Source organism: Cetorhinus maximus, chromosome 18, assembly GCF_964194155.1.
Source record: "Cetorhinus maximus chromosome 18, sCetMax3.hap1.1, whole genome shotgun sequence".
NCBI classification, from domain to species: domain Eukaryota; kingdom Metazoa; phylum Chordata; class Chondrichthyes; order Lamniformes; family Cetorhinidae; genus Cetorhinus; species Cetorhinus maximus.
Genome location: NC_135896.1, coordinates 37424620 through 37442084, shown reverse-complemented (window position 1 = coordinate 37442084; position 17465 = coordinate 37424620). Strand labels below are relative to the sequence as shown.

At 40.3% G+C, this 17465-nt stretch overlaps 1 protein-coding gene and 1 long non-coding RNA gene across 4 annotated transcripts in view; one reads left to right on the top strand and one right to left on the bottom strand.

Annotated features, from left to right (window-relative positions):
• The window catches only part of traf3 (TNF receptor-associated factor 3), a 67948-nt gene extending 57609 nt beyond the window's left edge, over positions 1-10339 (bottom strand). For 2 of the 3 annotated variants that reach the window (XM_078562411.1, XM_078562413.1), the window contains exon 1: positions 10197-10339. The gene's annotated coding sequence lies outside the window, so the exon portion shown is untranslated. Of the gene's footprint in view, positions 1-1214; positions 1273-10196 lie in introns of those variants that run through there. The other variant, XM_078562412.1, reaches the window with a different exon arrangement.
• Positions 10235-15420, top strand: LOC144693075 (uncharacterized). The gene is made up of 3 exons (XR_013579458.1): positions 10235-10377; positions 12744-14458; positions 14494-15420. It is a non-coding gene; the product is annotated as an uncharacterized LOC144693075 (long non-coding RNA).
• Positions 15421-17465: the final 2045 nt, after the last annotated feature.

Sequence of the window (17465 nt, the reverse complement as noted above, 5' to 3'; positions counted from 1 at the left end):
ATGATGAGACCTTATCCCATGCCAAACAAGACAACATCAAACAATGAACCAAGCTCAACAAACTTGACAGCTCATAGGACAACACTGGTTCGAATGATTATACGAATAACTTGGATAAAACAAGATTCAAATCCGAAGTGAGAGCTAGCTAGTGAACAAATACTTTAATCTTCAAATTCTCTTCCATGAGCATACAAACCATACACTGCCCTCCAACTGAATCATCTGTTGGAGGTAGGCTATGGATCTCACATAAGTCATTTGCATTGAATTGAAGTACTTAATTAACCTCAATAATACAAGAACTGCAAAGAAGAGAAGATGTCCGAGTATTATGCCTTAAGTTTTTACTATTATCACTTTGCTATCAATAGACATCATAAGCTTTTACAGTTGCAATATTCTAGAATGTTACCGGAACTTACACAAAATTAAGGGGATGGAGATTGGGCAGGAAATTGGAAGAGTTCCAAGATCAAACATGACATTATTGAATGGTGGTGTAGATTTGAGGGACTGTATGGTCCACTCTTGCTTCTATTTTTATGGTCTTAAAAGATGCAAACCTTATTTGTTTATGACGGTTCAAAAAAGCTACATCATTAAATAATGACATTGTGAGTGAGCTAAATCAAGTTATAACTTCATTGAGCCAATCTGCCGAGTATTTTACAAAACTCAAATCTATTGTTTTCCCAGTCACATACAAGATCCTGACAGAGGAAAGCCATTATCAAATTGCTTCCTGTACTCTCTCTCCCTTCAAGTATCAAGCTCTTACTCCGGAATCTTTAACAAGCTACGAACACAGACAGGGTAGATATAACAAGAGCTGGTGAGGTAGTGTGAAATACTACCTGAGGTGATATCATGAAGTAGCCATCATGTTATCCGGCTGACTTCCAAGTGCAATTTTGATCCTTCTCCTTATCGAGAGTAAATTATTTTGATGTACTTGCCGTGAGGATATTATTCCAGAGGACGAGTCAACTACAATGCCTCCTTTTCATAAACTTTGCACAAACTCTTCAATCCTGTGATGCCCATATACAGTGCAGACAAGTGTTCAAGGATGTTTAGCCTTCAACATAAATCTTGAAGCCAGGTTCCAATGCTGAAGTTGTACTTGAGCTAAAAAGATCCACCTTAGTTACTGTTTTAGAACACCCCTCCTGGAAACGTCATTATAGTAGAATGTCATTCAGCCATTGTACCTGTACTGGTGCCAGCTCCTTCACTGCTGCTGCCTACAGCATTTAGATAAGTACACACCACTAAAGATACTGAAAACTAAACAAAATAGTCACTTTTAAAAAATGAACCAATGCAGAAGATCATGCAAATCTTACTTCTTTAATTATGCATTATTATAAAGCCACACAGGCTATAAGAACAGCAACTTTTCTGCTCGAAATTGTGTGTCAATACAGGCATACAGGCTTGCATCATAGAAAGTAACTGAAGTTAAGTGGCTCTATAAAACTATACAACTCGCAATTCAAATCTTAATCAAGAAGCGTTGGCTTAACACTTAGAATTTTAAAAGAATCACTTGCATTCATGAATGTTCCGATCTAAAGAATTTGTGAATCATTCCAAACACTTAAATGGTGACATTCTAAAGACCTCCAGCACTCATGAGTTCAAAAGATACTTGTGAATTGCTACCTTAAAACTTTGTATAAATAACTCAAATAATAAAAAACGTATGGTTAAATTATTCTCTTCTTCGTGTGGTCCAACTTTCATATAATCAGAAGTTGTGGAACATATCCTGATCTATCCTCTTCTAAGAACACAAGAGGAGGAAATGCCCCAGGGGTCTTGCAGGTTCTGCATGCACTTCAATACTGGAATAGCAAAAGGTGAACACCACACCATTTTTAAAAAAAACTGCTTTCAGTTAGCAAAAGAGTGGTTCCCCTAAACCAGAATCATGTGAACTATGCAGAAGTGAAGTCACATCTATAAAGAAGATAACGTACAGTATGTCCTTTATCCCTTTTTACTCCTGTCCTCAGTTGAAATTAGGCAATTCCCATACTAATTTTGTTGGTTCAATTCTCTGGCCCCGCATGCTAGACATACTTTTTACAAAATGGTTCATGTTCAGCATCATTTGCCAGGCTCATGCTTAGTTCCACAAGCAGAAATACCACTGGGTTGTGGTACAGTATGCACATGTCAGCTTAATTCCCTGCAGTTTGTGGTCAATATTAATTTCACTTATTCTTAGTGACAGGTGAAGAACTGCAAAGAGAGATCCTTCAGCAAGTGTTCTGCCATATTAGACATGGACAGTAATACAACTGTTCTCTCACTCTTTTTGGAAGCAGTTTCACAGTTCTCAAATCCTCTGTGCCTCCACATGCTTCAAGTGAAATTGCAGACACGCAAGCTGTTCACCGACTTCAGCTAATGGGAATTTTTAAGTCCAGCCACCAGGTGTTCAGAGTGTCAAGTTGATTAACATCCCTTATTTCAATTTCCCTCCCTTTCACCAGTATAATATCTCACAAACTCATGTGGAATAACACAACAGAAGTTCTTCAGCCCTTTCCCCAATACCATTACAATGCATTGACACAAACCTACTCACCTGAGCATACATACTGTTCTGAGAGATTTGTATGCAATAGAATTTTATTCAAAAAAATAGTCTGGCATGTGCCCAAACAAAAAAAAACATTGGTTGAAACAGTTAATTAAGATTCAGAGATTGTTTGGGCATAAAGGTTATCACAAGAAAACAGATTTTGGCACTTTACATAGAATTGAATATAAAGTTAAAATTCCACCTTTATAATGTAACAAGCTGGTTTTTACTAGTCTCATTTGCCTATTCTTTCTTCACCTCTCTGCAATGCCATCCTGTTTTGACCTGATCCCATCTCTCTTCTTGCTACCTTCACAAACTTGATGCCCCTTTGATTAGACTCTGAGGGGAGTTTCAAACCTCACATTAGTTCATCATCAGGACCACCTACTTCCAAAATATTACTGTCCCTACATCAAGGTTACGGTGCTATTTGTCTGTAAGACACCTCAAGGTTCAGCATTCCCCATGCTTTCCCTGTCCACCTCTTGAACGCCAACAAATCCAGAATTTTTCCACTCAGATCCTACCTCATAAAACTTCATTCAACTATCATTCCCATTCATGGCAACACCTCTCGTCTCGCTTCCACAATATAGAACTCTCCCTAAATCCATCCTTGCTTTTCCTCTCCCACCTTAATATTTACCTATTCAACCAAATGGTCAATCAACTTCCCATAATTCTCTTTCTACTGCTGCAAGAGTCTGGACTTAAACTGTCAAGCCTCTTTGGACATTTTATCATGTTCGCAGCACACACAAGTTATATGGTGCTATAATTCCATGGGCTTTCTTGTGCGGCCACTAGTTTTGCTCTTTCACTATTATCTTGCCATTTAATAAACAAAAATAGCACCTTAATGCAAAGAGCTCTACCGGTGCTCACTGTAACCATCATTAAAGCTGTAGTGAAATAACACCAATTGCAGTCAGGGTTATGAAAGTGGCATTTAATAAAAACTGCTCTCTATTCCATAATGTTAGAAAAGACTGAATTATGATGTAAACATTACTTCAAGCCAGTTTTAAGTATGCAAATGAGTTGGAATGGTACCAAACACAGCAAAAATAAATAAATCAAAATACTGCAGATGCTGGATATCTGAAATAAAAACAGAAAGTGCTGAAAAACCCAGCAGGCCTGGCAGCATTAACATTGAGTCCAATATGACTCTTCTTCGGAACAAAAGGAACAGTAAAAATAAAGCTGATCTGCAATGTGCTGTAGTCCCCAGTGTTTTGGAATTTATCCCATTTACACTGTGGGGGGCGTTCCACAGCCTGGTACATCCACAATTGTTTGAAAGTCACAAATCTTAACAAGAAATTTCTGATTTCTGCAGAAAATTGCATTGCTGGCTGCTGCCAGAAAGCCTGACTGCCAACGCCAGCAGCAGTTTCTATATTGCCAGCAACATGTCAAAGGCTCCTGGACAAACCACCCCAACATAGCATTCTCCCCCTTTCGAGAATTCTGCATCATCCCATGAAGTGCTACCTCTAAGGCTGCCACCAATGCTAGGATGTTGGTGTCAATACGGAGTGCTGTCAAACATCACTTAAATGCTATCTATAACAACTGAAACAGTTTGGAGTAAAACTGCTATACAGAACCCATTTTAGTCACTTTTGACAGGGCAACCGCTTATCCATTCCCGAGAAGAGGGGAATTAGTTAGAGCAGTGGCAGGGAGGCAAAGTGACTCTTCTACTGAAGGAAGTAGCAATGAGAAGAAAATGAGAAAATAATCAAAAGCAGTAGTTTCAGTTTCAGGGCGAATATTTTTCCCCAATTCCAGAGCTTGATGCATTACTTAAAATGATCTCACTGGCTACAATTATCTGCATAATGTCACAATATAAATTTAATTCAATGACAGAGTCAGCACCAGTATATCAAATGCAGGATTAGTGATATAACACCATTTTATAGTAAGGCTGTAACAAGAACTAAAGCAATAATATCCCAGAGTTGAGTGAAATAGTTTTCATTTTTCTCCGTTAAAAATGTTTTCCCTTTCCTCCAGAAGGTCACGACTGACGACTCACAGATGTAGACAGTTCCTGTTACCTCCACCTTCCAAACCCACGATCACTACCATCTAGAAGGACAAGGGTAGCAAATAGATATGAACACCACCACCTGGAAGTTTCCCTTCGAGTCACTCACCATCCTGACTTGGAAATATGTTGCCATTCCTTCACTGTCGCTGGGTCAAAATCCTGGAACTCCCCCAACCCCCCAACAGCACTGTGGATGTACCTACACCACATGGACTGCAGCAGTTCAAGAAGGCAGCTCATCACCACCTTCTCAAGGGCAACTAGGGATGGGCAATAAATGCTGGCCGAGCCAGCGACGTCCACATTCCGTGAATGAATAGCAAAAAATCTATTCTTCATCTATGAGCCCGATCAGCAGGCATCATCATGCTATTTTATCATGAACATCACAGCTGGGCCAAATTCTGTCTTCACACATTTCCCAGCAAGGATTACTGGCTAGTGAAGAAGATTGGGAACTCTGTCTGTTTCCGAACCCCAACCCCCAAACTCCTACCAACCCCCAAACCCCTACCAGCTCCTCAGGCCAGCTGCAGCATCCCCAGATACCACAGCTGAGATCAATGAATTCTGCACTAATTGTAATGAAACCTAGGGATCTTCCTGGTCTCTATGACCAAGTATCTACTAACCTGAGCTGTTATCCGTTACCAACGCGGTGTTAGAATCTTTCGATCTGAGTGAATTGGAATGATGGATAAAATAAAGTTCCAGAGGCTGGGTCACAATACCTGTTCCCCTTTCCCAATCCAGTTTGGAGGCCTTGAAACTAAAAATACTATCACTCTGCAAATACTTATGGCACTGTACACAAACATCTACATTTGGTTCTGCATTCGCCTTCAGTGTACATTTCAGATATTAATATCAATTCAGGTGCATTTTCTTTCAAAAATAAAATGGTCAGTCATTGGGACTGTGACTTCCTGGGTAATACCCTCTTGCTAAATATGACCACAGTGCAGACTAGCCAGAGTTCTGCTGGCCTGCACAAATCTGCATTCAAAACTTTTCAGAGCAGCCTATTTATACATTTTAGATCCACTAATAGTCCCTATATACCTTGATATCAATCTAGAAAAAAATTTTCCAGAAACTACAATTTACTATGTTCCAATCCAAAAAGTGCCTTCTACCAGCACTGCAGTGAAAAACAATTAGCAAAAACAATTATAGGTTGCTTATATACTTCCCATGAAATTAAGTTGCTCTCCCTTTCCCTATTTTTTTTTAAAGTACCTTGTATCAATTTACCACTATGCCATTCAGAGTTCAACCAATTTAAAAAGTCTCCCATTTCTTATGCCATCTGGACTTCAGTAAGGATTTAAAACAAGAATCTTCCCCAAACTACTTTTGAAAAAACACCTTAGCCATTTCAGAAGGTTCCATGACCTGAGTTTCTTACAGAAATCTGTCCTAATAGGGCATGATGGGTGGAGTGACCTTTTTAAATGTCCCATCAAAGGATTACACAGTCTGTCACAATATGACAATACTGCACACCACAACAGAAACTAGTTTTGCTCTTCAAATGTTTTCCAATGAATCTTTGACATTACTGAAAGAAAAACAGAAAACCAAAGACCATGGAAAGAGGGGGAAATGGAAAGCAATGATAAAATGGTAAATTACACATCTGAAGGCTCTCAGATTTTTACAATTAAATCTGAATATCTACAGAAATGTTTCTAAAACAAGATATTCCCAATTTAATTTGCTTCCTTCCAATGTTCTCTCCTGAAGGTGGTGATTCACCAGATCATTGCATTTAACTGAGATGCTGAACAGGTGTCAAATAGTAATTTTTGATCAGTAAGCCTCTTGAAGGCTTTACTAATGTGAAAGGCATGACAGCCTGATCTTGCCCAACATCCACACAAACTTTACCAGAGTTCATCAAGTAATGATTAAGAGCAAAATCCATGGATGATTTTTTTCTTCCCTCCCCCCAAAACTCTGTAGCCAAAGCAGATTATAATGCTTCTGCCATTATCGCAACTGAGCTCAGATAATTCGTCACAGGTGCAGGAATGAACTTGGACATTTCCTGGAATGCACTGCTCAGAAGGTACAGATACACAAATAGTGTATATGTTTATACAATACATGTGAAAGTGAGATCACATATGACACTGACCACAGGAAAGGTCCATCAAGTGGGCACACTCTGAGGTTTGGAATGACTTTTTTTCAATTCTGCCACAAAAATACCACAATAAATTGTTAAAGCAGCATGGTTTAAAGCTGCCTTCAATGTTGGTTACTGAAGATTTTTCAATGATTAAGTTTTCCACCTATTGCTGACCTCTACTTATCCTCCTCCTTTCTTGCCAATTACAATTGGGGCACTCTCACCTGAGTCAGGAAATCATGAGTTCAAGTCCTATTCCAGAGCCTGGAGTCCATAATCTGGGCTGTTAGTTCAGTACAATACTAAGGAAAAACTGCTCTGTTGGAGGTGCTAACTTTTGGATGAGATGTAAACTGCAGCTCTGTCTGCCCTCTCAGGTATAAAAGGTCCCATGATACTATTTGGCAAAGGGCTAAGAAATTCTCTCTGAAAGCTTGGCCAATATTTATCCTTCAATCACATTCACCAACCAGAATGGTTATTATATGGGACCATGTTGAGTGTAAATTGCCTCCTGAGTTGCCCTACATTACAACAGTAACTACACTTCAGGAGAAGTACTTCATTAGCCAGAAAACAGGTTGGGATGTCCCATGGCTGTCAAAGGCATTAAATAAATATTGTTTTCTTTCTTTACAAGAATAGAGCCCAAAGGTTAGGAGGGAAAAGGTCCCAAGTTCAACACTTCTTTATGCTGAGTTAGCTTATCGCAGCAAGACAGTGCTGGGATGTTGCAATTCAGCATCAGTGTCCCCAGGCTTAAGAAGACAAAAAAAAGTTTATAATCTCAATCATGACTCAGTGATCCTATGTTCTAAACTTGTGTGTGAATACTTGGTGAACACAGGATGAAGCTCTAAAGAGTGTCAGAGTCAAATAACCCAATGGCACTCACTAGGTTCAAACATAAAGAATGAGTACTGACCTCTACTTAGCCTCTCTGTCCCTTTCCTGCCAATCACAGAAACAAAATTAGGGGCCAAAGAAACTAGGGTAGTGTCAGCTTCCATTACTAAAGGCACCATCTGGGAATCAGATCTTTGCTGCAATTTAGTGTTATGATTCTCCTGAAAGGCATTTTGGGCAGTATTATTGCAGAGAATTGTTGGTACCTGTGGAACTGCACCTGGAGTCAAGTCACCACAGTTAGGAAAGGGGGGGAAAGGGGAATATGAAACTGACAAAAAATAACATTCAATAAAATGAAACTTACTTTTATTACTTACTCCCCAAAATTTGTAAACTTACATCATCGAGTTTTTTGACCTTTGCAAATCTTTTAGCCTTCGCTTCTTGAATCTACATTCTCCACCTACAGGAACAGGCAAAGTGAACTATGCACATGGACCCCAATGCCAGTATTAACCTATGGGTCTACCAGTGCTGACCAAGACTGTCAAGTTCAAATTTTCTCTGCTTGAGATGGAGTACATCAATAGCCAACTATTAACTGGAAAACTGAATGTCATCCCCTACTAAAATCCTAAGGGATCAGCAGCCCCATCATTCCACAGGGTGGCCCAGGCATTTTGCTGGGATCTTTCGGCAGGTGTCCTCCTCAACACACACAAACTACAGCAATGCACCGAACGCAATGTGACACCTTAGAGAGGGCAAGGCACTGGGAAGATTTTTCTCAGTTGAGTTTGCAGATGCCTTTGCAACCCATAATCCATAGCCTTTCCATGTTTTATTTAACACAGTAATGGTAAGGAAGAAAATTCAGTCCCATTTTGAAGGAAACCCGACAGCTCAACATCCATTAAGAATTTTTATTGATTTCACCGATGCTCAAACATTTGCTCCATGATCTGTATCTCAGGTATTATCTGCAGACCCAGATTGATAGATAACATTAGGTCCGGAAGCAAAGCTGCAATAACCCTCAACCCCACTAAATCATTGAACGCTCAACAACATTTCCTAGATTTTCCACATACTTCAAACACTTCAGCACCAATCCTGTATAAAATCCCAAAATAAAAGGTAAAGTGCTGGAATCCCATAGCATGTCAGGTAGTGTCTATTGATGGGGGGGGGGTGGAAACAGAAGAGTTAATGGATGGCAAAACTGTCATTCCACCATTCTCATCACAGAAGCTGAGCGGTCTGTTAAAGCCTTCCAGCATTTTCATTTTTGCGGATACACCATGGCAGTGGGTAAAGTGGGCAGCAGCCCCCATCCTAAATATATTTGGGAAACAAGCAAGAGCAACAGTAAAATGTAACTGTCGGAAGGGGTGTCAGGTGTGGGGGTGGGTGAAGGAAGAAGGATAGATCATAACACTTTTCTCTTTGCCTCAGAGAGAGTGCAAGTTACTTTGTAAATATTTTTACATAACCTAGAGAATTATGGCCATTTTATTTTTCACCCAGGGTCTCACTGCTCCTGTGCACACAGGATACAAACACTAAGTGCTCACTTCGCCCAGTTTTGAAATTTGCAAGCAAAAAGCAGTAAATTCTGCCAACTTCCATGGCAGAGTCAGCAGATTGTTTTAAGAATGAACTGGGTCCTGGGTGAACTTGGTGGCTGATTCCTCAATTTATTCACCATCAAGGTCCAGCTACTGACTCTGCCAAAAAGGGATGCTCATTTGAGCCTCACAGGCTTGATAATCAGTGACCTCTTCCAACAAAAGCAAAGGACCTTATGCACAGTCTCATTCGCTGATTGGGGTCTCAAAGATTCTGAAGACAGAAGAAAAAGCATTTGCCATAGACACATCTCCAGTGAGCAGTAAGAACTACTCACTATCGAGTCCACTCAGTCACCCTGCAGACGCGACAGAGGCAGACATAGCAACAACAAAAGCCAGGAACATGCTCCATCCATAGCACTTAAATGTTCCTCTCATTCCCCAGTTTAACTACTACTACAAATAATTAACGTTGAGTTAGTCTCGCCATGAAGTCAATATGGAGCATTTACACATATATTTAAAATATATACACTTACATCACCTCTAATTGCAATTTAACAGAACTCCTGTGCAGTTTGTATGTCTGATCGTTAAAAGGCCATTATATACAATATGTAAAAAACCAGATCGCAGTTGAGGCTTCAAATATCACAGGTAATGATGGAGATACTATATTGGTGAAATGTACGGGCAGAGCCTGGCCATGGTTTAAAGCAAAGTCTGCGAAGAGGACACACAGCTTTCAGCAAATGTATGTTTTTTTTTTAATTTCATGTAAGAAGCCAGTGAGTCCGCCCCCCACACCCCCCGAGACTACAGTACCCAGCAGTCTCCCAACACAAATGCCGGACTGAGCCTAGCAAGGAATGTTCCGCCTCTTCCAGCCGGCAGCCACGGTGTGGATCCTGCAACGTTTTAAGCCCTACTTCTTTCCCCCCCGCCCCGCCACCTGTTTGCTGAGCAGGAGCCGGTACTAACCCCAAATGCTGCTCTTCATCCGAAAGTGGAGTCCCGGTCGGCCCCTTGCCTTGCCTATGGTTCTTTCCCCCTCGCACTCGCTCTCTCTGTCTCTCTCTTTCTCTCGGTCTCTCTATCCTTCAGTCCCGGACCCAAACGTGTCAGTTTCGCGGAGTAGCCAACCGGAAAACGGCGTCTTCTGGTAAGAATGTAGTCGAAAAGCACCTCTGATTCATTGCTGCCATTTTGAACGCCTTGTACTGAAAAAGACCGATTGCACAATGTTAAAATTCCCCATTTTTTTCTGCCGCTGGTGCTAGCGCGGATCCATTCACTGCAATGACTGACTCTTCTGGCTGGAAAGCCCCTTATGTCAATATCACTTCCTCTGCCTCTGGAAATCCCCTTCTCTATAAACAATATAACACCCAGTGCACACTGAGCAGCAGCGCTTTGATCGACTAAACAAGCTATGTATGTGCCTTAAAGAGACACAAATGCTTCAAACTGTGGCGTTTACGTGGACGATTTTTATTTTTTTTTTACCGCTTATAATTGTTTGAAATTCATAATCAACATTTGCTGGGACTCATGTCAGAGCGAAAGCTTGCCAAATATGGCTATCAAAGTATTTCGCGTTGGGTTTAAGCTTGCTTTAGTTAAATTGAGAAATCGTGGGTTGTTAGAAAGACAGACAGAACACCGGTCTAGCTATCAGTGACGTGAACAAATACCCAAAAATGCAACTACATTTACACTGGGCGGCTCACTTCACTGGAATTAAAGAGGTTCTCACCACGTGATGTCATCGGGTTACGAAATCGGGCTGATTTCCCCCCTCCAATTGGATGGTATTTATCGACACCAACTCCTCGAAATAACCCTCTCTTAAATTAGAATACCGGTGCCCACTTATTTTTGGTTAAATATCAAAAGGGTCAGTCTCCTTTATTTTTCCATGGGACTGAGTAAGTTGTGACATTCTCGACTTTTAGCAGCGTGGGAACCCTCTGAAGTGCAGTTGTGTAGGGTGTGTGCAGCTAACAAGAAGAGCAGGGGTTTCTTCTGTCACAAGAATTGACACCATATGTTTGCCTCCACTTGTTTGCCTCCATTTGTTGCTTTCCTCGATTTTCCTCCTCCCTCAAATCATGGCACTTAGCCATGAACTCCCTCCACTCCCTAATTTTCCTCCTTGTTTCCCTCATGCCCTGTCTGAGTTTATCTTGTCCATGAGGTCCATCTCCTGTGCTCTTGACTCCATTCCCTTCAGACTATCCAACACCCCCTCATCTAAACAGCCCTTTCCCCTGTTTCGCTCTCTCTTTCTTTCCAAACACCAGTCATCATCCACTGTCCTCATTATCCAGCCTTGATTCTTCCAGCTATGCAAACTGACAAACTGCGACCCCTATCTGTAACCTCACTTTCCAGCAGAGTCTGTGAACAACATGCCCCAAATTTAGTTCCATGTTTCCAACAACTCCACATTTGACTTTCTTCAATTAGATTTCTGTCCCTTGCCTTGCACCAAAACAAACCAAACCAAAATCACAGACGACATCCTCCAGGCTGCATTATCCCCACCTTCTCTACAGCCTATGATATGGTTGACTGCACCACCCTCTGTTGTTCTTGCTGCCGTGCGGTAGATGTAAAGTACTTTACTCAGGTTAGGTTACGGACAGCAGAGTTTTGGATGAGCTGAAGTTTATAGGATGTGGAGGCTGTCCAGGAAAGCATTGGAATAATCCAGTCTGGATGAGAGTTTCAGCCACAGACTAGGGATGGAAGTGGGCAATGCTCCTGATGTGCCTAGTCCTCAACACCACCAAAAATCTCTCTGTGTTTATATCCCTTCATCACCCTTCCCCTTCGTCTCTCTCTCTCTCTCTCTCTCTCACCTTCCCTAGCTCTACAACCGTCAGATCCTCCCTCCCCATCTCCTGACAAACTCTGAAATAAAAACAAAAAATGCTGGAAATACTCAGCAAGTTAGGCAGCATCTGTGGAGCGAAATCGAGTTACTGTTTCAGGTCGAGATGACATTTCATCAGAACACATCATCGCACCCTGAAACATTAACTCTGTTTTCTTTCCGCAGGTACTGCCTGACCTGCTGAATATTTCCAGCATTTTTAGTTTTTATTGAGATTTCGAGCATCCACAATATTTTACCTGGACAAACTCTGTTCTTTCAACTGTGGCCTTTTGTGAATCCTTCTTCCTTCAGCCCACCACTGGGTACCATGCTGAGGTGCCACACTTTGAAATTCCTGTCTAAAGTACTACAGCCTCTTCACCGCCCCCTCCTATCTTGAAACACTTGCCTTAAAACCATCCTCTTTGACCATTCTTTGGATCACCTCTCTTTTTTTGACCTCTGAAGAAACTATCTGCATTAATGCCACTATACTTGCTGGAAGTTATCTTTCTGTTTGCTGATCCTCAGATGGGGAAATATTTGGGAAATGAAATTGCCCCCATTGTTCTTGAAAGGGTCATGCTTAAGAGGAAAGAAAGGTTATCTAGAAGCTTTACTGCAGATTGCTATTGTGATCCCTGCAGGAAGAGTGTATGTATGGAGACCTAACTGAGGACAGATTGGACTTGGCTGTCATATCCACAGTAGCCAAATATTCTACCACCAAACAGTCTCTAAAATCTCACACTTGAATAATGGCCACATGGGCGGAGTACTCAAGGACAGCTGGTATTGTGGAAAAATTTTACAGCAGGAAACAACACCCTCAGGAATGAAGAAAGTAGACAAGAAAAAAGTGCAGAGGGAGAAGAAATCAAAATGGGAAATGGAACAGAAGATAAACCCTAAAATGAAACATTAATATTCAAACATTAATTATTGTAAACAGATTGCTATATGAACATGTCTTATGTATTTCAACTTGATATACGGATAGCTGGGGATCATTTGGTAAATTGTGTTATAGAGCACTGATGGACTGATGCAAGCAGATCTTTGCTGAGGTAACTGATCTCAGGTGGATAATATTTGCCGTTCTGGGACTACATCTGGCCTCAGTACACTTTGACAAGGAAGGAAGAAAGTTCATCTCGTTTACACTTCTTTCTACTATCTCCAATAATTTCTGCAAGAAAGTGTAGTTGTAGGGTGGAGGAGGTGGGCACCTTTGACTCCTCACAAGTTTGCTACCATCACTGCTCCTCGATACAGTTTCCACCTCCAAATCTGAAGGCCACAAACTCAAGCATAGCTACTGTGTGACTGAGCCACCATCCGATGTGGCTCAACCATCTTAAACTTCTTTTCTGCAGACAAATCGTGCTATTTCCAGGTAGCTTCAAGACAACAGTAAACCGCATTTTACAACTCCCTCTCTTCACCCCCTCCCTTTTAAAAACTTTATTCTGAATCTTTTTGTTGCCTCCCAACAACACTTTTGTCAGCTCATCACTAGCAATGACTTCTCTCCCAACCTTACATTATCACCTTGGGAGTACTTCCCCAATTCCATCCTTGAGCTCTCCTTTTCTTCGTTTAATTTGTTGTCCGTTGGTGATATTGCTTATAGACAGGATCGGCTTGCACATGTATATGAACAACAATCAACTCCATTAGCATCAGCATGTGATCCGATGCCTTGTCTGACAACAAGTTAAGAATGAATCAGAACTTGTCCAACTTAATATTAGGAAGCATGAAGGCATAAATGCTATATCCTTGCCCCTGATTCCATCTACCTTTCTGGTTATTCCACCAGGATGAACCCAATAGTGTACAGTATGGTTTGATTCTAAGTTGAGCTTCAAACTATATTTTAACCCATCAATAATTATATTTTCTTCCCCCTCCCTGCAACATCGCTCACCTCTGCCCTTACTTTACTTCCAGCCCAAATGAAGTCTTTATCCTTTATTTAACTGTCTCAAGGCTTAGCTTCTCCAAATCCTTTTTTGCCCCAAGTTCCACTGTACATAAACTCTGACTCACCAAAATTCAACTGGCCACATCCTGTCCCATACTAAGATCTGCTTTCTCATCCTGGTCCTTGTCACTTCCACTAGCTCGTAACATACTGTATTCAAAATCCACATCCTTATTTATAAATCCCTCAGCCGCCTTGTCCCACCCACATTCTCCCCTTCAGGGTATTGTTGTTCATTGATCAGCCAGTCTGGCTCACTGGTTCATTTCAGGAGTAGGCTGAAGGAACCCTGATTTTCTCATTCTTGCAAAATAAGCTTCAAAGCCAATGCCCTGATGGTCTAGGTGGTCTTAAGTGGGAGGTGATGGCGTAGTGGTATTGTTGCTGGACTAGTGATGCAAAGACCCAAGGTAATACTCTGGGGAACAGGGTTCAAATCCCACCATGGTGGAAATTAATTTTTATTAGCATTAAAAGCCTAATGATGACCATGAAATGATTGTTTGTAAAAACCCATCTGGTTCGCTAATGCCCCTTTAGGGAAGGAAATCTGCTGTCCTTAAAATGAGCTTTATTAAATTAAAAAAGAAACAGTCAGCTCACCAGTATCACTTCAGCTGATTAAAGTCCAGTAGTACCTTTGTTCATACTTGGAAACCACTATGATAAAGATCTCCAAACTTACAGCCATATGGGATTGATAGCCAAGAGTTGGGAGCACAAGAACCCTTGTGTGATATTTTTGAAATGAGTCACTGGAATATGTTGGATGAAATATTTCACAACCTTGCAACAGGGCTCAAAGACAGTTTAATAAAAAGTCATGAGCGCCTTAATTTTCTGTTCAGTGGACGAAAAAATTGCAACCAGTGCATCACTGATTTTCTTAAAACCTCCCCAGTCTATGTGCAGCCATGGCAGCGGCACTGGGATATCGCCATGCTTTTTTCCGCTTTGCCATGACAAGGCTGTTAATTAGATTATGTGTGCAAATTCATTGGGGAGACCTTTGGTTTACAATGGAAGCTGGTAGGGCCTTGGGAGCAGACTGAGGGGAAGATACTTACTTACTAAGCACTGCCAGTCTCACACGTCTAACTCTGTGATACAATGTAAAGAGGGAAATAACAGAATTATGATCAACACAGAAGAAGGTCAAAGATATTTGGCGGAGCAGGAATGAGAGGAAGAAAAAAGAGAAAAATATTTAACCTGGTTTGTGTTAACTGTGGTGTCTGTGAAGGGTTCTTTTCTGTTTAGCCCACAGCTGAATCAAATATACAACTTTGGAGGCATCATCTTAAACTCAAATAAAATTCTCATCTAGGTTACCATCATATTGGTAATCCTTATAATTCTTATTGGTTAATTGTAACTATATTTATTGAAATTTATATGAATATGAAAACAAAAAGGATGTGAAAAAATGACCCAGTCCTTCAAGTGCTACTTTAGCAGCCACAGTGTACAACATTAACCTACCTTCATTCATTACACAATCTCTTGCGAAAGATTAAAAAAAATAAAGAAGAACAAAACCCATTTTGGTTAAAAAAAATCCCCTAAGACAATCTAAGATGGAGAGTTTGTTTTAATTATTCTCGGCTACCATACATCCTGTTTTTTTTTACTTGAAATGTCACCCTCTCTCAGGAACTTGTCCAGCTCCTTTTTGAAGGACGATAGGGAATCCATACTGACTGCATGCTTCCCTGATCTGTTGCAGAGGGGCACTGGCTATGAAAAGAAATCTCTTGGCATCTAACCTAGCTTTGCCTGTATATTTTCTATGCACACTGCTGAGTTTCCCATCCAGACCCATGTCAAATCATCTATTTTTTATCATTTTAAAAATGTTGCCAAATCTCTTTTAAGCTTTATTCCTCTAATGAAAATAATTCTAATTCATCAAGCCTATTCTCATAACTAAGAGCCCCAAGCCGGGTACTATTTTGGTCACCCTCCTCTCCAGGTCTCCAATACCCCTTATTATGTGTGGAGACCAAAACTGAACTCATTACTCTAATAATAGCAATGTCAAGTCCTAGTACAGCCTATGTATATATAAATACATATTTATTTTTATATTGTACTGTTCTGGTAATACAACTTAAAACCACATTTGACTACCCAATGACCTCTTCACCTTGCTTATGGAGCTCAAATGAAGTGGAAAGAGAAATTGGCACATTTAGGTAAACAGTGGGATATTTTTGAAATGAGATTGCAAAAGTTCAAAATAAGACACCATTCGAAATGGAGGCTGCTTCAAGTTTCAGGACATACATAGCCGAGAGTATGAAACAAATAAAAAAGGATATGAGAAAATATGAAAAGTGAGTAAGAGAGGGTTGAGCTTGAAGAAAGTATCTCAAGAATCTCAAAAATATTTTAAAAATCCAGATATCTTCAAGCCTGTTAGTAAAGAAAGAGTTATTAAATGTGTGGTGGGACCCCTGAGACAACAGGTGGGTGAGTTACTAGAGGATCAATGAAAGTTGGGAGAGATATTTAAGAGGTACTTAGATCAATTTTATAGACATGGATACTGGAGAGGATGTAAACCCTAAATTGGTTAAAAGTGAGGTGAAAGGCATTAGGATAAATAGACTGACAAGAATATTTATCAAGAGCACCAAATGAATCCTTAATCCTTCACCATCTATGATTCACCCACCTTGTCTAACAGTAGGACTGAACTAAAAGACCAAATTTGGTTTGCACAACTAGTTTACATCAACTAGTTCAGACCTTATTAGGATTTGGGCGACCAACCTACAATTAGAATAAACAGGAACTCGAGTGAATGAATGAACCTTTCTTACCAAATCAAAGAAGTCAGCCAGGTTATACATTATCAATTGTTACCACCCTCAGAAACACAATTAGCAGTACTTAAACATCAAATATGCAAATAATTACTACTTTTTAAAATCAACAAAATAAATAACTGGCAACAAAAACAGTTGTTATTTCACAGTAATTCAGCATTAACTGGATACTAACTAAGTTATAAACTGTTCATAATTATAATTATCAGATGTGATTAGTGTTTGAGATTGATATAAATTGATGCCTTCCTCTGCTAATTTGGTTATTTCCTCATTGAACTCAAAGCAGATTAGTAAAGCAGGACTCCCATTTCCTAAAGCCACTGCAGAATTCTCTAAGAACTGCCAACTTAGGTGATTTTAAATTGCATCCTTTGTAATGCATACCAACATCTTCCCTTTAAATTGATGAAATCAATTTAGAAGTATCCTCCCTTGATAACTGACAATTAACAGCATCAGATGGCCAGTCTGTTGAACAAATTAAAAGTTTAAATGCTTGCATTTCCAAGATTGACATGACCTGCCCTCAGTGAACAAATTAGCTGCCC